General features: G+C 40.6%; 1 long non-coding RNA gene across 1 annotated transcript in view; it reads left to right on the plus strand.

The window, feature by feature from the left end:
* LOC138434150 (uncharacterized) overlaps positions 1-23445 on the plus strand; it is a 35635-nt gene extending 12190 nt beyond the window's left edge. Inside the window, exons 2-3 of the long non-coding RNA XR_011254658.1 lie at positions 17645-17782; positions 22675-23445. This is a non-coding gene — a long non-coding RNA (uncharacterized lncRNA). The remainder of the gene's footprint in view (positions 1-17644; positions 17783-22674) is intronic.
* The last annotated feature ends 424 nt before the right edge of the window (positions 23446-23869 follow it).

Here is a 23869-nt window from a genome sequence, read left to right on the forward strand (position 1 = left end):
GACAGTCAAAAATAACACAGTGGAATGAGATGGAGAATGACTGTTAGGAGTTCTGACTCCTAGAGATTAAGGCACTGGAACCTAACTGACAAGAAGGAGACAGTCATGATAGAATCTGAAGACAGAATATTCTAGGCAGAGGGAACACACAGAGTTCCTTGCTGAGGCCACAGCTTGTGCTCCATCAGTATAAATCCTACTAGTGCATCTCATAGAATGACTCACAAAATCATTGTTAGCTAAACAAATTCCCTCCCAGTAGCCCTGGAGTTTTAGAAAAATATAATTTAAAGTCATCAAACACTTCATTCATATATACCACTCATATGCCAAGATTCAGCCCACTATATGCCAAGTAAAAATCTCTACTGGTCCTCACACATGTGATTATAATTTCTCTTCCATCTTGTATGTCATTGATACTGTATAACTGCAGCATGTGATTTGATAAGGGAATTTTGTGAATGTCATGTTCCTCTTTCTTTCTAGGAATAATGTTTTAATTAACTTGGGTCTTCAAATTTCTTGGCAAAAATGTGACCCTTAACATTTTTCCTGTAAGAAAAGGAATGTGAACTATGTCATTCCTCTTCTTTGCCTTTAAAGACAAAAATCACTTAATTTCTATCAGGAATTATTTTGCAGTCATTCTGGAAAAACTCAATTAGTTTACTAGAGAGGACAGTGGGCTTTAAGTGGATGCACACAGGAGTAATAAAGTTAGTTGTTATTACTATAATAATGAATGTTTATTGAGCACTTGTTTTATGCTAGGCATCATGTTAAATGCTTATCTGACTTATTTAATCAGACAACAACGCTACAGAGTAAACATTATTATTTCAATTTTCCAAATGAGGAAATCAAGGCTTAGAATGTTTAAATAATTGTCCAGGGTCACATGGTTCTAGAAACTGAACTCAAGCACTCTAGCTCCATATCTGCACAGCAAAAACTTGACCATTCCATGATTACACCACGCTGCTCAGATGGGAGCGAGGATGAAATTAAGGAGAAAGTCAAAGAAACTAAAGGTAAACCAGGCAACATAAGAAAGAAAAGAAGAGTTTTAAGAAACGGGGTTTTAAGAAGTTGTCCATAGTTGTCAATAATCATTTCAAGAATGACATGCAAGATGGAGAGAGGGAACCTTCTTCAATTTTACACCCCAGACAATTTTTGTGATCTTTATGCTAGTCTTGGTCTGGGAGAGGCAAAAGAAATTGTAAGAGCTAAAAACAGATAGGAATAAGGCGAGGATCCTGTAGGGCCCTGTGGCTTCTACTAAGAACTTTGTTACTCAGAGTGAGATGACAGTCATTGGAGAGAGTTGAGGAGAGAAACTGCATGACCTAATTTAAGCATGAAACTCTTTGTCTGCAAGTTGATAACAGGGTATAGGAAGGTGAGGACAGGAGCTGGGAGACCAGTTAAGAGACCATTGCAATAATCCAGGCAAAAAGTGATCCTAACGTGGACCAGGTGGCAGTGGGATATTGAGAAGTAGTTGAATTCTGGATGGATTTTGAAAGTAGAGCTGACAGAATTTGCTGTTGGATCAGATGTGGGATGTGAGAAAGAGATCACATGGGAGATTTTTCTCTAAGCGAACATCCTGGAATGCCAAATAATCAGAGGCCTAACAAAAAGTCTATTGGATTTGGAGTAGAAGATGCTAAATGATCTGGGTGAAAGTATTTCATGATTAGTGATGGGGATGGAAGTAAGGTTGAGCTAAATTAAGTTATAAATGAAACATAAGGAAGTTGAATAAGCTACTCTTATGACTATATGTGGAAAGGAGTCTTACAGTAGCTAGGACACTCTCAGTCAAGGAAAAGTTGTATATATATATTTGAAGATGGGGAAAAATTGAGTGTATTTACGTGCTGAGGACAGAAACCAATAGAAAAGGAGTGACTGAAAGCACCTAGTAAAGCACCCCGAACTGAGCCCCCTTAAGAGATGGGAGTGGAAGTGTCTGCAACCCAGAGCTCACATAGAGGGGCTAGGTCTGAACAAAGGAGGACTTTGGAGAGAAGGAAGGATGTGGCTGTCACTGTATATATGAGAGAAACAAGAAGTTGAAAGAGTTCTTGCTGGTCAGGATATGTGTATTCTGTGAATTAGGAGGCTATGGGCTTCCCTGGTGACTCAGACATAAAAAATCTGCCTGCAATGCAGGAGACCCAGGTTTGGTCCCTGGGTCAGGAAGATCGCCTGGAAAAGGAATGGCTACCCATTCCAGTATTCTTGCCTGGAGAATTCCATAGACAGAGGAGGCAGGCTACAGTCCATGGGGTTGCAAAGAGTTGGACATGACTGAGTGACTAGCACTTTCACTTTCAGTAAGTTATGTCATGAGCTAGGCTGTTCAGAATGAACAGGAAAGGAAACATAGGATTATGGCTGCAATAAGGACCCAGCAAAAGCTAGAGGTTGTAAATATGTAGCTGAACTAACTCACATGGTTGTATGAAACAGATTTACATGACAGTAAACAGTTTTTGCAATAAAACTTCCATCCACAGACACAGTGGACCATATCTAGTTTCTTAAGAATAAATAAAACATGATCTACAAGCCCAAAGCCACAGTTTCAACTATTAAAGAACAAATGGTGCCCAAACTTTCTTTACTCAAGTTATGCATAATTACGCCAAAGTCTAGTGCTAAAATAGGTTTAGGTCAATGTCAGATTTATTTCACTACAGACTCCCACACTCCCTGCCTCTTTCACCCACTTTTAAGAATATATGCACTTTAGTTTTCCATCTTGTCCATTTCAACATCTGATTTCTCTGATAGTAATACATATCACACAATTATGAAACTTTTAAATCTCACCTAATTTGTTTTTTAAACAGAGAGAATATTACCTGGTCTTTACTTAAAACATAAATCTTAAAATTAAACTTTTTCATTCTAGAAGCTTTTCCAGCATACTTTTAAGATTTCATCAATTCTTTCGATTGCACTTAAAGAAAGAGAGATAATTAAGTGTAGTTGAAAACTGCTTTATCATTGCAGTAGTTGTATCATTAATTTTTTCCATTGGGCAATGTGCTTAGCAACTTGCACATTAAGCCTTCTATTAAAGTTATATTAATATCATAAATATGCAAAAAGGAAATCACTCTGAAAGTTCAAAATAATAGCAATAACCTTTCCCTCATATAAAACCTTTTATCTTGAGATGTCCATACACTTCCCCAAAAAGCCTGAGTACCCTGCCCAACCACTTTTGCAAGGAGCCAATTAAAACAGCAACCTCACTTTATTCACTGACTCAAAATGCTAGCAAGGATCATAAAGCAAACACTGAATATAATCATGATTTTAATTCTTAATGTTTCCTATGGCAGCATGTATAATCTTTAAGAGGACCAGACCTCTTGTCTGTATGAAGTCCCGCATGGCTGCCTCCTTCTTGATTTTATTATTTAGCCATAGCTGATGGAATATGATAGAAAGCAGAGTGGGGAGGGAGGGTGGAGAGCTGTGGCAAACCCTTTCATATGACTGGAGAAACACCCACATCTCTCACCCAGAGACACACATGCACAATGATGCAATCATGGCTAGAAATGAATCAGGGCCCTTGAGGCAGGAGCCCAAGACTAATTCTCTCTCAGGAGCCCATGGGCCGCCTGTTGAACCGGCTACAGCAGGCCCATTACTGAACAAAGCGCAGGTGAGGAATGAGAAAAAGGAAAAAGGAGGGGCTGAGGCATTGGGTTCCAGGTTTTGAAACACATTCTCTTGAGATTATTCCCAGGGAATTATTTCTGGGCACTGGAAGAGGAAACTGAGATTTGGCCTGACTGATAACATGCAAACTCTCTGTGAGATGAAAGATGACTTCCTTTATCTCCCTGGCCCTTAGTTTCCCCATCTCTAAAATATGAGGAAATTTTATAACTACATCAGGAAGACTCCTACTTCCTCCAGTGAAAGTAGTTCAGTTGTATCTGACTCTGCGACCCCATGGACTATAGAGTCCATGGAATTCTCCAGGCCAGAATACTGGAGTGGGTAGCCTTTCCCTTCTCCTGGGGATCTTCCCAACCCAGTGATTGAAACCAAGTCTCCAACATTGCAGGCAGATCCTTTACCAGCTGAGCCACAATGGAAGCCCACCACCCTATAAAATAAAGTCATTATTTTCTGCCTCTCAAGAGAAATAGAGTATCATTTAAAAGAGCGGAGGGAACACTTCCCTGGTGGTACAGTGGATAAGATTCCACCTGCCAATGCAAGGACATGGGTTCAATCCCTGCTCTAGGAAGATCCCACATGCCAAGGGGCAACTAAGCCCATGTGCCATAATTGCTAAGCCTTTGATCTAATGCCCCTGTTCTGCAACAAGAGAAGTCACTGCAAGGAGAAACCCACACACCACAATGAAGAGTAGAGTCCGGCTTGCCGCAACTAGAGAAAAGCCCGTGAAGAAACAAAGACCCAGCACAGCCCAAATTAATAAACAAATTAATTAATTTTTTTTTTTTAAAGAGTGGAGGGAATCATTCTTCAGAAAAGTATTTCAGATTCTGGAGGAAGTATGACAAGCTCTCTGGCATGTTTCAACCCTGCTGCTTCCATTTGAAATGACAAACTAACATAAAGAGTGGAGGGGAAAAGCGTTTCTCTCCTAGTCCTGAAGTCCTGTAAATGTCCGTGAGAGGCATTTTACTGACACGTATACACCACTGCAGACAGAATCAAGAAGAGCATTTCTGACCACTGCCAGTCTGCTGGAAATGCATAGTGTGGAATATTTCTCACCACAGTGTTAATTCTGCCTAGTCACCACCTTTGGAGACATTATTCCTTAAAGTGTCATTTTCCTAGAATTGCGTCCCAGGGTGCCATTTATTAAACAAGTAACAAAAATCCCTAAATATGTCAGCCTCGTTTTTCACCTAAAGAAGAAGTGAAAAAGAAAGATAACTTCCCCAGCCTAGGTCAAGCCCAATCAAGGACTTGAAAACAACAATAAGAACATTTGGGAGAGGGAACCAAGGAAGGATCCTCAAGAGAGACCAGCAGGTGCTCACACCCTAGGCAGCAGCTACAGTACACAAGAGGCCTCCAGATCTTTCTTTTGCTTCTAAGAAACTGGGAGGAGGAGAGGGGTTCGCCTAGATTTTTCATTTTAATTGATGACCCTGGAAACCATGTTTCTTCAGTTATGGAGGGTGTCTGAGGTCTTCCAGATTGGAAGAACAAAGATCCTTTTGAAAACTGAAGAGAGAGCTAAGTTGAGCTGAACTGAACTACAAGTTGACCACAGTTTGGGGTTTGCTTGTAAGTGATACGGCTTTGGTTACCCCCAAAGTGGTAAATCTCCTTTCAGTACTCCTCACGACTGTGATCTGTTGCCTCTTCCTGGTGTTCTTAGAAAGTTGTACAAGACAAGACCCAGACACATTATATCAGAAGGACAAGGTGCTGAAAAAACTTGGCAAGGTGAGAGGAAGCAAGTATCAGAAAAGGGAGTTTTTAGATTGAGGTCACAGAGAGCCACAGGAGAAAAGGAAGTTAATTCTATCTCCAGAGAAAGGAAAAACTGTCTTGTTGAAGATTAAGCCCATATCAGCATAGAACCAGAACTTCAAGTTTAATAGCACTCTTGAAGTTTATTTTTCCCCAAGTGTTTTAGTGTAGGTATTATCTACTTTCAATTAGTATAATAACTATATATCTAAAACTGACATTTACAAAACCAATCAGATGAGGGGCTATATTGATTCTCTCAAAGAGCCTCCCTAATGCATTATGCTACTCACTCAGTCATGTCCAACTCTTTGCAACCCCATGGACTGTAGCCCGCCAGGGTCCTTGGGATTTTCCAGGCAAGAATACTGGAATAGGTTGCCATTTCCTCCTCCAGGGCATCTTCCCTACCCAGGGATTGAACCTGGGTCTCCTGCACTGGCAGGCAGATTCTTTACCATCTGAGCCACCAGGGAAGCCCAAGGCACTAAACATATGATTTACAAAAAAATTATTTTTTCATAGTATCTTTCAGGAGCACCATTATTATAAAAAGTGAATACCGGTGGTTTCAGACACACAAAAAAATAGATATATGATTTAGTATTGTGCAAAAAAACTTGCCCATTTATATAGAAAACAAAGATTTTATATTTAAAATTTCGCTATTCATGAATTTGGTTTTACCTAAAATCATATTATTTGCAACTGTGTCCATCCCACAAACTGTTGACACATAAATTACCATGCTCTTTATGTGTCAAGTCAACAACTATTCCATGCCTTTTCAGTTCAGTTCAGTTCAGTTCAGTCACTCAGTTGTGTCCGACTCTTTGAGACTCCATGCCTTTTATATGCCCCAAATTATGTGGTCTCTGTGAGAGGTATAGAGACAGGATATACACAGTACTCCTTGTGACATGGATTAGAATAACTCGGTTCTTTCAAGTCATAAATGGGTTGCCTTTGTCTTCTAATAATCCCTGTGATCTGCAGCAGAAATCTTCTAGATGGCAGCCAATGGATTCACTAATTGTTTAGGTTTGTCCAAGACAAAGAGAGTTCCTAGGATGCCAGAGTTCCAGAGTTAAAATTGGGAACTTCCCAGGCAGATTTGGATAAGTTGTTCACACTAAAGAGCTGAGGAAAAAATGAAATTAGTAAATCATATTACTGCAATAGTTACTATAATTCTGGTTACCAATTCCAGTGTCTATAGGTTTTTCCCACACCATTCAGTAATACTCTGACACCAGTTGAGCATTCTACAGTTCAGCTCAATGCTATCCCTAGTACAGGGAGATAGTATCATATCTTACAAGTGAACAGCTCAGACCTACAAGTCTGCTCCCCACCCCCCACTTCAGACCCCAATTGTAAGTCCAAGTTGTCATCCATGCTCTAGACTGGAGATCCCAATACCCACTCCTTAGGTTCGATAAATTTGCGAGAGTTGCTCATAGAACTCGGAGGAACATTTTATTTACTTAGATTATCAGTTTACTACAAAAAGATACAACTCAGGAACAGCCAGATAGAAGAGATGCACAAGGGCAAGGTAGGAGGAAAGGGTGCAGAGACTCCACGCCCTCTCCCCTCCACACTCTTGCTGAACCCCCATTGCATTCACCAGCCTGGAAGCTCTCTGAACCCCCACTACCCCTCATTTCATAGACATGATTGATTAAATCATTAACCACTGTTGATTGAACTCAATCTCTAGTCCCTCTCCATCTCTGTGGAGGTGGGGAGTAGGAGGTGGGGAAACAAAGTTCCACCCTGTAATCACACAGTTGGTTCCACTGGCAGCCAGCCCCCATCCTTAGGTGTAGTTCACAAGTCACCTCACTAACATAACAAAAGGCACCTTTATCATTCTCATTGATTAAAAATTTTGAGAGTTTTAAGAGCTCTGTGCAAGAAACTGGGAGGAAGAGTATATATTTCTTATTATAAATCACAGTATCATATGCCTAGTCATGCTTGTCTTCTTTTTCTTTTTTTTTTTTTTGAGCTTTTTTATTTTTTAAAATTTAAATTTATTTATTTTAATTGGAGGCTAATTACTTTACAATATTGTATTGGTTTTGCCTGTACGCAAGACAAACTTTACAATATTGTATTGGTTTTGCCTGTACGCAAGACAGCAAAAGAGACACAGATGTACAGAACAGTCTTTTGGACTCTGGGAGAGGGCGAGGGTGGGATGATTTGGGAGAATGGCATTGTCTTCTTTTTCATTCTCTCTCTCTCTCTCTTCTTTCCCATCCCATATTCATCTCTCAGGGTACCTCTATGGCACATTGACTAAGAACCAGACTCTGGTTTCCAAATAGATATATGGCTAAGTTCCAGTCTTGCCATGACTTTTTAAAGAATCTTGAATAATTTAATTTCTCCAGTACTGCTTCCTTACTGTAATACTAATAGCTGTTAGGTTTGGCAATTAATTGAGCAAATGCATGTGAAGTATTTACCGCCATGTCGGACTCCTACATCACCTTGTATGTATGGTAAGTGTTATTATCTCACAGATCACATAGTTATGGATATTTCAGACTTTCTGTGTTCTGGATATAGTGAGTCTGATTTCAGACCGTGCTGTGGGTCAGCTGGGATTAAATCTTCCACCACAGGGCATTTGCTGAGCCATAAGCAGATCAATCCTTTGTCCCTTCATTAGTATGAAGCCAGAGCTTTTTCAATTTTAATCATGCGGACTTTTCAACCAATGTCTTTGCGTTATTGTTTACATAAGTATCACACACACACACACACACATACAGATTTTTATGTTGTTGAGATGAGAGAGGTAGGATAAATATTTTTTCCCCTTGTTTCTTGACAAATTAGCATGAGGAAAATGATGTGGCGCTAAAGAGGAACAGAAAAAAACAGAGAGACAGGACCAGGAGTGGAGGCGGGAAGAAAGTACTGGGAAGAGAAGCGCAGAAAGAAGGCTTGGTGGGGCACAGAGTTCCTGATAAAAGCGGTGAGGAAGCCCCACCAGCCAGTGTGTGTGACCTCCTGGTAATTTCCCTGGGGAGTCCCCCCTCAGAGAACTCGTACATCCAGAATCAGGAGGAAGTTGAGCTAGGTAGATTCCTAAACAGAGGGGCCTGGCTAGATGATGACCTAAAGACAAACAGGACAAGTTTCCAAGCGGGCTTCCCCTCTCTGCTCCAACTGTCCTGAACATGAGCTGAGCCAAGTAAAAGGGGATGCTGTGACTAGCGATTCTTGCTGGTATTTTCTTTTGTCTCCCAGCTTCCTGGGTTTGACAGGCAGGAATCTGAGGCTTTTCTGTGACCACTCTTTGTCTGGGATTCTTTCCTCAAGAGGCGTTCATGAATTTGTCAGGACTGCCAGGAAAGAGCGTGAGTCACAGCTTCTGAGCAGACAATATTCGGCTTTAGAAATTCCCAGAGATACGACTTGTTTATAGGAAAGGAAACAGAGCTATTCTGAGCTGCCAGGGGAAGAGGAAAGCACTGCTCATTTTTCTCAAATGCTATGCTGAAAGGTCATACAAGTGGCCAGAGTGCCAGCAAGAACCTGGTATAGACATTGATGTTAGCAGTTCATTTGTCTACATTTTGGAGGCTATTTTTAAGCTTGGCATTTAAAAATGTAAGACTTATGGCATTGAAATTCTACTCTCAGTCTTAAACCCAGAGGCCGGAGCTTGCTGAGTATGAGCCAGCGAGGCGTGGCAGGGAGGGCGGGGGGTGGGGGGGTGCCATCGAGGGAGCAGGGCCTGAACCTTTGGCTGGAGAGAGAGGCACACACACGAAAGGCACCAGCTTGGACAACCTTCCAACTGCACGTTTCATGAGCAGGCCACTGATTTTCACTCCCATTGTAGGGAAAGTAAAATTTCCTCTACCTTCCTGCAGTCTCCACCTGGGACTGAAAAACAAACTCACAGGAGAAAAGTAGATACATTTTATTCACATATAAATGAGTGTCCTCACAAGAAAAATGAAAAATGAAGAGCAAAAGAAGTGACTAAACCAAAGTGCTTCTCTACCAGGTGGAACAAAGAGTAGCACTTTTGGAAAAGTAGCTAAAACATAAGGGGTGACTAATGGAGGATGAGCTGCTGAACAAGTTTTTTGTTGGTGCAGATTTTTCTCAGCCTCGATTCCCCACCTCCAGTGATAAGAATGTTTCTTTCTCCTGGTACAGGCAGGGCACCTTTCATGTGGGAATGTTATTTCCTGCTTTTAGGAAGAAAAAGGAATATCCGAGTGCCATCCTTGCATCTGCTGTTTTTTAAGCACCTTTAAAACCAAGTGATTAATACACTGAAGCATCACATGTTGAGGGGGCATGTCCTCAACTCCTTTACTGTACTCCATACTGCCTCCTCTAATGTGGTTTTTCCATAGTGTTGACAACACTGATGTCAATTTAGAAAACTGTCCAGAGCTACCGACTTTAGAGAATGTGCCCAAGGAGACAGGTTCAGGGGGGTTCTCTCCCACAACCCTTGCTTCTGCATTGGCCCACTTTCTTGTGAACTGAGTTTGGCCCTAGTATGTTCAAACTCATGAAGATACCATTTTTACATTTGTCATTGTTAGCAGAGCCAGTCAACTGATAACAGATTGATTTCCAAGGAAAAAAAGAATCCACTGAGTATTCACTGATTCAACAATAATTAACCCATGTGATAATTTCATAGACACCACATTTGATAAAATCAATATCTTTTCCTAATAATGGAGTAAACATTTAAATAGAATTAGGATGCCCTTTAAATCTGATAAAGGTGCTCTTGGCTTAAAATAAATAAAGTGTATATTTAATGAGTAAACACTGGAAATATTCAAATCAGAAATAAATATAAAGATGTCCTTTAATATTTTTATCACCTTATATTCTCTGTCTAAGGCAGTGAGTCTTGAAACAAAAAGAATAAATTTTCTGAACTAAGATACTAAATAAAGTACTCAAAAATCACATAAGCATATATCTGAAAAAGCAAAATGAATTAACTAAAAGCTTTCTTCATTAACAAAGGCTTATAAAATGACTTGGAGTAGGATAAATACCTAAAAAGCAATAATACTCCAATATACTGACAACAACCAAATATACCATAAAATGGAAAAGAAAAGCTTTTCAAAGAGCAAAAAATAAAAGACCTACTAACTCAATGTGAAATGTATTAAAACTGTTAAAACTTTGATTGAGAGATACAATTTGAATAATTAATAGGAAGAATTACATTTATATTAAATGGAAAATTTTTAACATAAAGGTGTCATGGCTTTTCAAATTATTAAAATAATTCTAGCCAAGAATACAACAGGACCCTTCTGGGAAGTCATTAGAATTAGTGTGGACTAACTGTTAAGCTTGGTGCCTATCTTGTAACAAGGGACCAAAACTCTAAACAAGAATAATTAGCAAAATGTATTCTTAGGGATCAGTCTTGTTGGATATCAGAATATAGATGTGAAGAATCAGCAATTATAACTTGAGTTTTGATATAAATGTAAAACTATAAACCAAAGGAAAGGATCAAACACCCTGGGGACAGATTCTGTCACACTTAGTGTCACTTTTATAGATGGCTCTATAGTTTACAAAGCTTTCCACCTGCATTACCATTTATGCTTCAAAACCATGCAGTGAAGCAAGAATTATTCTTATGCTTATTTTCTTTATGAAGCAATTGATACTCAGAAATTAAATGACTTGCCCAACATCATACAGTGAAGATAAATGTGGACTGGAGCCCAGATTTTTGACTTCCCAAAGCAGGCCTCCTTTTACTATATTTTTCTCATAAAGCAATGGAGAATGGATATTTTTTAAGTGATACTGAAATTTAGAGAGAGAAAAATTTAGACTCACCATATATCCCTGCTAAAGATTAAAAAAAAAAAGTCTTCTGAAGATTTCAATATTAAAAATCAAATTATAAAAACCTTGGCAAAAGAAAAAAAAAACCTAGAGACAGGAGGCTGAACCAACATCTGAGATGTCCCCTCACTGAGCCCATTCAGAAGTGGGGAGCTGCAATGCTTCTACCCTGTCCTGTTTCCTAGAACTGGCAACCCCCATCTACTGCAGACGAATCTCCCATTATCACAAACATGTAGAAGTTCCCAAAGGAAAGATGAAACTCTCCAGGAAATAACTGTTCAGAGAGAGCGTGTAGTCTTCTTGCTGGGCTCCTACGACTTGGGAGCATTCACTGGATCTTATAGATGGGCAAAATCAGGAGTGGAAGAGAAGTCCCTACAGGTTGAGTTTAATTAAACAAACAGTTGCTGCACTGAACCAGGAAGGGATTTTGTAGATGACTGGTGTTGTGGTCACTTCAGGAGGCAGGAAGCTATGAACTTTCTCATTCACCTTATATACCCCCTCTCCCATCACAGACATTAAATCTGCTCCTCCAAATGCAAGAATATCTATGGAGTCTTGATGTGTCTGAGAGGTGCAGGCAGACTGATGGTTGTTTACAGAAACCAGGAAATCCCGAAAACTAAAGTGATCTAGAGCAATTCATTCTACTCCTCTGAACCCAAGTTTCTATTTCTGTAGCATGGAAATGTCTTTCTTCAACCTTTTTTGTCCCTCAGGATGTCAAAATAATAAAACAGAAAAAAAAAAAAAAACCTCTATGTAAAGTTCATTGGGACCTCAGGGAAATGTGTTATGAAATGACACAGTCTCATTGTCACCTGATATCTCATGACTTCAGCTGGCTCCACTTCTTTGCATTTCCCTTTTGGCAGGGAGCTTTGCCATCTTTACATTTAACGTGTCTCTGTTGAGGGACCAGCACTATTAAGCTGGTGCTTTGACAACTACATCGACAAGAGACCAGGATATACGACATGTAAAGGTGAAAGGACAGTGACTAAGGGGAGCAAATGAGCTTTTAAACAAGCCTGACACCATCCAGCTAGTTTTCATATTGCCTCCTGTGAAAAATCCTGACATATTGGTACATTGCCATGAGTTATTTCTTCATATAACTGGCTATAGTGGCCTAACATTATTTGATCTTGTAAAGTGTTATCTGGGACTACAAACTTATTTTATTTTAAGCTCAATGACATTTCATCAGCAGTTAACACAGCATGAATAGCTAAAACTCACTTTGGCACAGTGCGTGAGGCCCACAGGATTTCACTGCTTTATTTTTGTTCAAATACATAGCTCTCTGACTTTTCTGCTTTGGACAGTTTCTGTTTTGATACAGCTTTGTGAGTTTGGAGCCATATTTTTTAGTCCATTATTATATATTATATTATTTATTTCACCACAAGGTGTATTTATCATCTGTAATCGTGAAAATTAATTCACTTCATTTCCCTACGTTAGCTACACCTAAAAAGGGAAGACATTTATTTCCTGATCATGTTTATAGGGGTAGAATGAAGAGGTGACAATGATGGTCATTAAGTAATCTATGAGATGCTTCCAACCTGACAAACCTCTGTTCTGGGCTCGGAGAGGACTTAAACATGGGCAGGGTTCTCACTTAACCTTCAGAGGATTCTCTTGATTTGAAACTAAAACCCTCACTAAGACCTGGATTGTTATAATGTTTTCTGGAAACTCAAAACTATCAGTCTTAATTGCTATTGAGCTACGAACTCTCTGGGATTTTCTCTTTAAGTTCAAGAAATTGTTTATTTTCTAGAGGTATTTTAATTTTATTTTGTTTAAATTCTCTGATTTCTGCCCAATCAATAACATCAACCATACAATTAATCTGCTTCTGTCTTTGAGACAGCTGAAAAAACAGCTAATTTTTCAACCTACTAGGCATAAATTCAGCCTGTATGGAAACTCAGCCTACCTTTTCACCAGTTCTGTAACAACTTTCTCATCTGCAACATGAGAAAACAGCCGCCTAGGTCATAGAGTCACCAGAAGAATTATATAACAAGACTGCACCGTATTTGGTGATTGACAACATATATTGCTGTCAATAGCAACATTTTCTTAACAAAACAATAATAACATATGCCACAAGAAGATAAACAATAGATTTTTACATGCCCTGTCCATTGCAATACTTTTCTCATGCCTAATAAGAATTCTGAAAGAGATGGGAATACCAGACCACCTAACCTGCCTCTTGAGAAACCTGTATGCAGGTCAAGAAGCAACAGTTAGAACTGGACATGTAACAACAGACTGATTCCAAATAGGGAAAGAAGTATATCTAGACTGTATATTGTCACCCTGCTTATTTAACTTATATTCAGAGTACATCATGAGAAACGCTGGACTGGAAGAAACAAGCTGGAATCAAGATTGCCGGGAGAAATATCAATAACCTCAGATAGGCAGATGACACCACCCTTAGGGCAGAAAGTGAAGAGGAACTCAAAAGCCTCTTGATGAAAGTGAAAGAGGAGAGTGAAAAAGTTGGCCTAAAGCTCAACATTCAGAAAACTAAGATCATGACATCTGGTCCCATCACTTCATGGGAAATAGATGGGGAAACAGTGGAAACAGTGTCAGACTTTATTTGGGGGGGCTCCAAAATCACTGCAGATGGTGACTGCAGCCATGAAATTAAAAGACACTTACTCCTTGGAAGGAAAGTTATGACCAACCTAGATAGCATATTCAAAAGCAGAGACATTACTTTGCTAACAAAGGTCTGTCTAGTCAAGGCTATGGTTTTCCAGTGGTCATGTATGGATGTGAAAGTTGGACTGTGAAGAAAGCCGAGCACCGAAGAACTGATGCTTTTGAACTGTGGTGTTGGCGAAGACTCTTGAGAGTCCATTGGACTGCAAAGAGATCCAACCAGTCCATCTTAAAAGATATCAGTCCTGGGTATTCTTTGGAAGGAATGATGCTAAAGCTGAAACTCCAATACTTTGGCCACCTCATGCAAAGAGTTGACTCATTGGAAAAGCCTCTGATGCTGGGAGGGATTGGGGGTAAGAGGAGAAGGGGACGACAGAGGATGAGATGGCTAGATGGCATCACCGACTCGATGGACATGAGTTTGGGTGAACTCTGGGAGTTGGTGATGGATGGGGAAGCCTGGAGTGCTGCAATTCATGGGGTCGCAAAGAGTCCGACATGACTGAACGACTGAACTGAACTGAACAAGAATTCATCAATCAGGGTGATCATATTAATTGATAAGGATAAGTGTTGACTTTTGCATCTGTGCTGATTATAATTTAGCCCTCCCTTTAGAAACACTTTTTATGGGTGTATAGGCAACCCACTCCAGTGTTCTTGGCTGGAGAATCCCAGGGACAGGGTAGCCTGGTGGGCTATGGGGTTGCACAGAGTCAGACACGACTGAAGCAACTCAGCAGCAGCAGCAGCAGCAATATACATACAGAAAAGAAGTCTAAGTGTTACAATGTGAAGAATTTTCACAAAATGAACACAGGGTATGTAACCAATACTTGGATGAAGAAAACAGTATTTCCAGCATCCTCAAAGTGCCCCTGTGTACTCCATCCTGCATACTGGAAAACTCCAGAGAAAACCACTAGCCTGACTCCTAATGCTGTAGGTGTTTCATCTGTTTTATAATTTTTTAGACATGGAATTTGACATGGAATTTTATGTATGGAATTATTAGTACAAGCCTTTCTGAAGCTTAGTTAAGCTTACCACATCAAGAAGGTCTGAGCCCTAAAGAAGCTTGCCTTTTCTTGGGTAACTTAAGGAAAGTGAGCTGGAAGAGAAGGGGGATGAGGAGAAGAACCATATAATCTGCCATCCAAACTGGAACACCTTTGAGAGCGAAAGGAGGTACTATACATAATGATGCTGGGACAAAAGGTGTAAACAGTGACTGTCCCCAGCAAACCAGGTCAGGTAGTCGCCCTGGTGAGAAGGGATGGTAGAAGGCAGCAGGGTTGCACTAGCAGGCAAAATCTACCTTAAAGATCATAAAATAAAATATACTCACAGTGCCTGAGATGTAATTGAGACTGGGGGCTAGAGAGCAACTTCCCATAGAGTGTGAAAGTGAAAGTGTTAGTTGTTCAGCCATGTATGACTCTTTGTGACCCCATGGATTGTAGCTCACCAGGCTCCTCTGTCCATGAAATTCTCCAGGCAAGAATACTGGAGTGGGTAGCCTTCCCTTCTCCAGGGGATCTTCCTGACCCAGGGAGCGAACCTGGGTCTCCTGCATTACAGGTGAATTCTTTACTGTCCGAACCAACAGGGAAGCCCCCCACAGGGTATGGTTATTGGTAAAACTCAGGTCAATAATTATTTACTGAGTCCCAGGTAGGTGCAAGGCACCACAAGGGCGCGAAGACAGCTCAGGCATTACTCACAATACCACAGTAAGCTCAGAGTCTAATAGTGGCAATAAGACAAGTTCACAAATAGGTAAACTGCCAATGGAAATATACAAAGCACTCTGAGTTCCAAGGACATATACAAAGAGATACATGGATTCTAAGGAATGAAAGGTCATGTCTACTGGGAGATAGGAAAAAGCACCATGGGACATGTAGCAGTTAAGATAAATTTAGAGTCTGCTCCAATGGTTCTCAACCTTGACTGCACATTAGAATCATCTGGGGAGCTTTTCAAACTCCTGTTACCGAAGAAGTACCCCAGACCAGTCAAAACAGAATCTCTAGGAAAGGTATTCAGGCAAAAGTATTTTAAAAGCTCTCTCTCCCTGGTAATTTCAGTGAAGAGTCAAAGTTGAGAACCACTGTTGTAGAAAGATTAATAGGCATTAGCTGGCAGGAAAGGTGGGAAAGAGAGGGGACCATGGAGAGAACAGATGTTAGTTAGTATATTCCATTTTTGGTAGGCACACAGAGAAGAATCATCCACTGGGAATTAGATATGGAGAAAAGGCAGCAGGGCAAAAATAATTTAACCCCCACCAGGAACAAAAAAATTAATTAATTATGAAACCATTTGCTAAGGCCAATAACAGGGATGGATGGGGAAAGGGTGCACTGAACATCAAGGGAACTCAGAATGGTAATAAATCCATCATGAATCATACAAGCCATCTGATAACTTCTGTTCCTCACATTAGCATCCCATTAAGCCGTTATTAGTGAGAGCAAGGAAACTGAATGAAACCAGCTTCCTGGGTTAGCACTAGCAGCCAGGAGAAGAGTTAACAAGCCGCAGTCTTTCACTGGCATCCTTAAGGACCTGAGCTCCATTTGTAAGGGATGCTTAGAGGCCCCAAATCTTGACCTATCACGCTCCTGCTGTGGGAGTTTGGGGGGTGGCTAGAATTAATCACAGTGGGGACACAATTTACTGATCAATATCAGCCAATTAGAAGGCTCCCTGCTGTGGAGAGTTCCCTTGGAATGCCAGATGACCTCTGCCCTTGACTTTTCATGGGGGCAGATGTTTCTTTATCACAGCTGCTGATAAGTATGGTATTAGAGGATGTGTAGCTCATTTCACAACATGCCAACCCCACCAGGGCACCTTGAGGCTGAAGATTCTTAGGACTTACATATGAGCCACCTGTCCATGGAAAACGCAGATGGAAATTGTATCAGTAATTAATTCACAACCAATGTGCCACTTTTTCTACAAACTAACCCCCAACCTTCAAAAAGCCATTGATAACAACAGAAAGTAGGAAACTCAGTCTTTCTGGTGAATTCACCCTGGTGTCACTCTCTTGCTCTCCGGCTTCTGTTATATCCATCAGGAGAGAGGAGATGGCAAGACCTGGAGCACAGCCAGAGGTGGCCAGATTTTTAACACATCAGTTTTGCCAATGGCCCAGCACAGAACCACCCAGTGGGAAAAAAGTCCTAGTAGCTGCCATTGTGTTCTATGATATGGTCCAGGGACTCAAGACAGAGCTTCAGCATGGGCTCTAGGACCTCCCATCCGCCCTGAACTTATGTGATAGCTGTCTGTCATTATTGTTTATAGAGTCAGACTAATTTTTTTTAATCAATTTTCTGAGATCTTTGCCACAGAGGTAATAAGCCCCAGGGCAAGAGAGTTTAGAAAAAGCAAAGTAAATAATTTTGGGAAATGTTCTGAAATTTATCATTTATTTTTCTGCTTTTTACTTTCCAATCTTTATTTTAAAGAGAAAAATCTATTATTTACAGCCTTTCCTGCAGACTCCAGGACTTCAGGCATTTGACCCCAAACTCTTTATTTGTTTCATCTCCTCTTGAAGGACTGCAAGCATGGTTTCTTCAGATGCCCACTTAAGGAAAACTTCTCAACTCTTCTACTTCTAAGAATCCCCTGCCTCCATCCCTAGAGAATCATGGCTTCAAAATGAAACATAAAACAAAGTTTTGAGCTGACTTTGGTAAGTACAAGACCTAGGGCTTGTGATTCCCTCCCCTGCCCTTAGCCCAATCCATAAATCTTTTCATTTAAGTCAAACTTGATAAAAACAACAATTTAAAATTTCCTTGAAGGGAAAAACAAGTTTTTGGAAGGTCAACCTAGAAGTTGTGAATAGATATGTTAGGGACAGCATCATAGATTTTGCCTTGGAAATTTAGGAAGAGAAGGAAAGTTTCATGAGCCGATGATATTTATACATATTAGACCCAAGAATTTTGAAGTATTTAAATGTACCACCTGGGGCCAACCTCTTTCTGTCTTGACCCTTCTCATTAGCCAAATCCCTAAGTGACTCTCTCTCTAAGCCCATCCCCAAATATAAAACAGTCACCCCATATCACTTGATCTGAGGGATGACTCTGCCCACATTCATACTGCTATAAAAGGGGACATTGTCACCTTCCTATCTCATCACCTAGCTCTAAAAGCTTTGCAACCCTCTGCTGTGTTGCACTCTTGCCAAAAACGTTTAGCTTGATTCTTATCAGGAGAGAAAAACCCAGACAAGTCCAAATCAAGAGACACAGACGCTTGTGTGAGCGCAGGCGCAAAACTAGCAAAATGTTAAAGTAATCATTGGGTCTAATAAATATTATCAGGATTATATTACTTTTTCAATTTTTCTATAAGTACAAAATTTTTTCAAAAACCCAAGCTGTACCTCACGCTGACGTAGTGTTCGACCTGCTATATGTAGCAGTCCATGAATTAACTATGATAGTCAAGAAAAAAAGAGTCTTACACTAGTATTTGGCACAGGAAATGAAACAGATTATTAAACCAATTTTTGACAAAACTAGAGGATATTTATGAAATACTGAATTCCCTTTATCAGGAAATGATCTCTCAAAGGAAAATAATACCATGTCCAAGGGACCAACTTCATCATGAACAGAATATAGAGAAAGTTCTTCCCTCCATGGTGACAAATCTTGTTTAAACTGCCTCTTCAAAAGATGAAGAATTCTCAATTAACTAACTCAAAGCACTCAGATATCAAAATGGCAAATCTTCAGGAGAAAGCCACTGCTTTAGATATGGAAGGACCTCAGAAGTAATTTTATTAACTACGTAAATGGTAAATAGGTTTCCTGCAATGTGAATAAGACCAAAAATGGATAACCAATTTATTTTACCTGAGAAATGTTGCAGCCATGAAATTAAAAGTTGCTTACTCCTTGGAAGGAAAGTTATGACCAACCTAGATAGCATATTCAAAAACAGAGACATTACTTTGCCAACAAAGGTCTGTCTAGTCAAGGCTATGGTTTTTCCAGTGGTCATGTATGGTTGTGAGAGTAGGACTGTGAAGAAAGCTGAGCGCCGAAGAACTGATGCTTTTGAACTGTGGTGTTGGAGAAGACTCTTGAGAGTCCCTTGGACTGCAAGGAGATCCAACCAGTCCATCTTAAAAGATATCAGTCCTGGGTGTTCTTTGGAAAGACTGATGCTAAAGCTGAAACTCCAGTACTTTGGCAACCTGATGTGAAGAGTTGACTCATTGGAAAAGACTGATGCTGGGAGGGATTGGGGGCAGGAGGAGAAGGGGACGGCAGAGGATGATATGGCTGGATGGCATCACCAACTCGATGGACATAAGTTTGAGTGAACTCCGGGAGTTGGTGATGGACAGGGAGGCCTGGCGTGCTACAATTTATGGGGTTGCAAAGAGTCGGACATGATTGAGCAACTGAACTGAACTGAACTGAATTGAAGAAATGTTAGACTAAATTATACTTTAAATTTCTTGATTTAAGGTCACCAGTTATATATATTTACTTGTATAGCCATATACATATTACATGGTACAAACACATATATGTGGCATGATACATAACATGCTTCTAAGTGCAATTTATTAGATTTATTTACCACATTGTTTACAAGTTTTGTGCCCAGGAAAGACATTAGTCACCTTTACTATTTTTAACTGCCTAGATGAATTTGTATTAGAATATGAAAATTTATCAAGTTGTCTATTATTTTTGTTGATTAAACACATTTCATTAAAAAATATTATAAGTTGACTAATTTCTTTTTTGGGCACAAAACTTGTAAACAGTGTGGTAAATAAATCTAATAAATCGCACTTAGAACCATGCTATGCATCATGCCACATATATGTGTTTTTATCATGTAATATGTGTCTATACAAGTAAATATATATAACTGCTGACCTTAAATCAAGAAATTGGAAAAGAAATGCAAAAAAGCAAAATGGCTATCTGGGGAGGCCTTACAAATAGCTATGAAAAGAAGAGAGGCAATAAGCAAAGGAGAAAAGGAAAGATATAGGCATCTGAATGCAGAATTCCAAAGAATAGCAAGGAGAGATAAGAAAGCCTTCCTCAGCGATCAATGCAAAGAAATAGACGAAAACAATAGAATGCGAAAGACTAGAGATCTCTTCAAGGAAATTAGAGATACCAAGGGAACATTTCATGCAAAGATGGGCTCAATAAAGGACAGAAATGGTATGGACCTAACAGAAGCAGAAGTTATTAAGAATAAGTGACAAGAATACACAGAAGAACTGTACAAAAAAGATCTTCACAACCAAGATAATCATGATGGTGTGATCACTCACCTAGAGCCAGACATCCTGGAATGTGAAGTCAAATGGGCCTTAGGAAGCATCACTACAAACAAAGCTAGTGGAAGTGATGGAATTCCGGTTGAGCTATTTCAAATCCTGAAAGATGATCCTGTGAAAGTGCTACGCTCAATATGCCAGCAAATTCGGAAAACTCAGCAGTGGCCACAGAACTGGAAAAGGTCAGTTTTCATTCCAATCCCAAAGAAAGGCAATGCCAAAGAATGCTCAAACTACTACACAATTGCACTCATCTCACATGCTAGTAAAGTAATGCTCAAAATTCTCCAAGCTAGGCTTCAGCAATATGTGAACCGTGAACTCCCTGATGTTCAAGCTGGTTTTAGAAAAGGCAGAGGAACCAGAGATCAAATTGCCAACATCTGCTGGATCATAGAAAAAGCAAGAGAGTTCCAGAAAAACATCTATTTCTGCTTCATTGACTATGCCAAAGCCTTTGACTGTGTGGATCACAATAAACTGTGGAAGATTCTGAAAGAGATGGGAATACCAGACCACCTGACCTGCTTCTTGTAAAACCTATATGCAGGTCAAGAAGCAATAGTTAGAACTGGACATGGAACAACAGACTGATTCCAAATAGGAAAAGGAGTACGTCAAGGCTGTATATTGTCACCCTGCTTATTTAACTTCTATGCAGAGTACATCATGAGAAATGCTGGGCTGGAAGAAGCACAAACTGGAATCAAGATTGCCATGAGAAATATCAATAACCTCAGATAGGCAGATGACACCACCCTTATGGCAGAAAGTGAAGAGGAACTCAAAAGCCTCTTGATGAAAGTGAAAGAGGAGAGTGAAAAAGTTGGCTTAAAGCTCAACATTCAGAAAACTAAGATCGTGACATCTGGTCCCATCACTTCATGGCAAATAGATGGGGAAACAGTGGAAACAGTGTCAGACTTTATTTTTGGGGGGAGCTCCAAAATCACTGCAGATGGTGACTGCAGCCATGAAATTAAAAGTTGCTTACTCCTTGGAAGGAAAGTTATGACCAACCTAGATAGCATATTGAAAAGCAGAGACATTACTTTGCCAACAAAGGTCTGTCTAGTCAAGGCTATGGTTTTTCCTGTGGTCATATATGGACGTGAAAGTTGGACTGTGAAGAAAGCTAAGCACCGAAGAACTGATGGTTTTGAACTGTGGTGTTGGAGAAGACTCTTGAGAGTCCCTTGGACTGCAAGGAGATCCAACCAGTCTATTCTGAAGGAGATCAGTCCTGGGTGTTCTTTGGAAGGAATGATGCTAAAGCTGAAACTCCAGTACTTTGGCCACCTCATGCGAAGAGTTGACTCATTGGAAAAGACTCTGATGCTGGGAAGGACTGGGGGCAGGAGGAGAAGGGGCGAAGAGGATGAGATGGCTGGATGGCATTACCAACTCAATGGACGTGAGTTTGAGTGAACTCTGGGAGTTGGTGATGGACAGGGAGGCCTGGCATGCTGCAATTCATGGGGTCACAAAGAGTCGGACATGACTGAGCAACTGAACTGAACTGAACCGAACATTGGCTCAGATGGTAAAGAATCTACCTGCAAAGCAGGAGATGCAGGTTTGATTCCTGGGTTTGGAAGATCCCCTGGAAAAGTGAATGGCTACCCTCGCCAGTATTTTTGCTTACAGAATTCCATGGACAGAGGAGCATGGTGGGCTATAGTCTATGGGGTTGCACAGAGTCGGACAGGATTGAGCAGCTAACACTTTAAGAGATCATTAACATGTATAAGAAAGAAAAGACAAACAAAGAATAAAACCATCACAAATTGTGTATCTATAAAAAGAAAATATGCAGCACATTGTGTATTTTCAACATGATTAACAAGGCTAATAATCTGTATTCAGAAGCATTAGTCCATGTAGCACATGCTACTTAAGGCTCTTGGACTGATGATCAGAATAATAATCATGAACAACTTTTCCTGAATGCTTACCAAGTGCCAGGCACTACATTAAGCACTTTGCATACATTATGTGTCTTGTTTAACCCTCATTTTGTAGAGGAAACTCCTCAGACCCGGAGAAGTGATCCGCCCAAGGTCATGTGTTTCATAAGTGGTCAAGCAGAGGTCCAAATCCAAGTGTCTCACTTCAGACCCCACACTTACCACCATTCCAGGCACTGCACTTGTCAATGAGTGGCTCAGAATGAGACCGTGAATGGGACCACTCATGCACAAGTTACCTCACAGCATGACAAAACGGTATAACTGTTCTGCTCTGTATTTGTTTTCCAGGTCGAAATCTCAACTGCTATAAGACAGAAACTGTACGGTACTGTCTGCAGGTCGACCACATTGGTGGGGAAATACATGATTCAGGCCAGCCACCTGCCCCTGCTTTCCAGGATTCTACCACTCAGCTCTGATCAAGCTAGCATCCCTCCTCCTGTCACCAGCAAAGCCAATGAAAAATTTCCAAGAATTAGAAATAGAATCTGGGTAATAAAGTCTAACCTTTTTTCCCTTTGTGCTTGGACAAAGGAAATAGTTTCATTTGCTCATAGTGGGGCATGTGCAGAGGCCTCACACTGGCCATTCAGACCAGTTCCTAGTACAAAATGGCCATGCCCACAGCTCAGCTCAGGGCATATGCAGGAGCGCTGCTCTGGCACTGTGACCCAAAACCCTGCGCAACATGCCTGCGCCAGACTCATGAAAGCTCCGCCCTCTTTCCTCCATAGTAAGACTTCAATAAAGCAGCCCTGCTAATGGCTTGTTGGGGAGAACGTGTGCTAAGGAGCAAAGTTCCCCAACTTCTGGGATCTAATGCCTGATAATCTAGTGGAGCTGAAAGAATAATAATAGAAATAGAGTGTATAATAAATGTAATGTGCTTGAATCATCCTGAACCCATCCCACCCACACCCACCCCCAGGCCAAGGAAACATCGTCTTTCTAAAATCCAGTCCATGGGGCCAAAAAAAGGTTGGGGATCCCTACTATACAGCACAATCTCGCATCTGTCCATTTTCTGATCCAAAAATAAAAACTTTCCTTGGCTTCTGATCCCAGCTTGGCCTGATTCTGTTGGCCCAAAGGACACCAAGCAGGAGGACCCTTGCTGGGGACCAACTCTGGAAAGTAAATGACAGTCCCCAACCCTAGGTACCCACTGTGAGCTTGATCATGAGAACCATTTTTGCCAAAGCATGGAAAGGCCCCGCTAATGGGAAAAAATCAACCTGGAGCCTAAACAAGAAAGAACCTTTCTCTTCCACAGATCGGAAGTGGGGCTAAAGATGTTGGTTTTACCTGACTTAAAGACAGCGAAGGATGAAGTAAGAACCACGTACTGCGCTTGGCACACAGGAAACAAGCAGCAAGTGGCTATTGTTGTTACACAGTTTTTACCCTTGTGCTCTCTATAACAGGATTGAGTCATGCATCTTAAAAAATCTGTGTTGGATTCCAGTGCTGGGCAGAGGGAAAG

This window comes from Ovis canadensis, chromosome 2, assembly GCF_042477335.2.
Source record: "Ovis canadensis isolate MfBH-ARS-UI-01 breed Bighorn chromosome 2, ARS-UI_OviCan_v2, whole genome shotgun sequence".
Taxonomy (NCBI): Eukaryota; Metazoa; Chordata; class Mammalia; order Artiodactyla; family Bovidae; genus Ovis; species Ovis canadensis.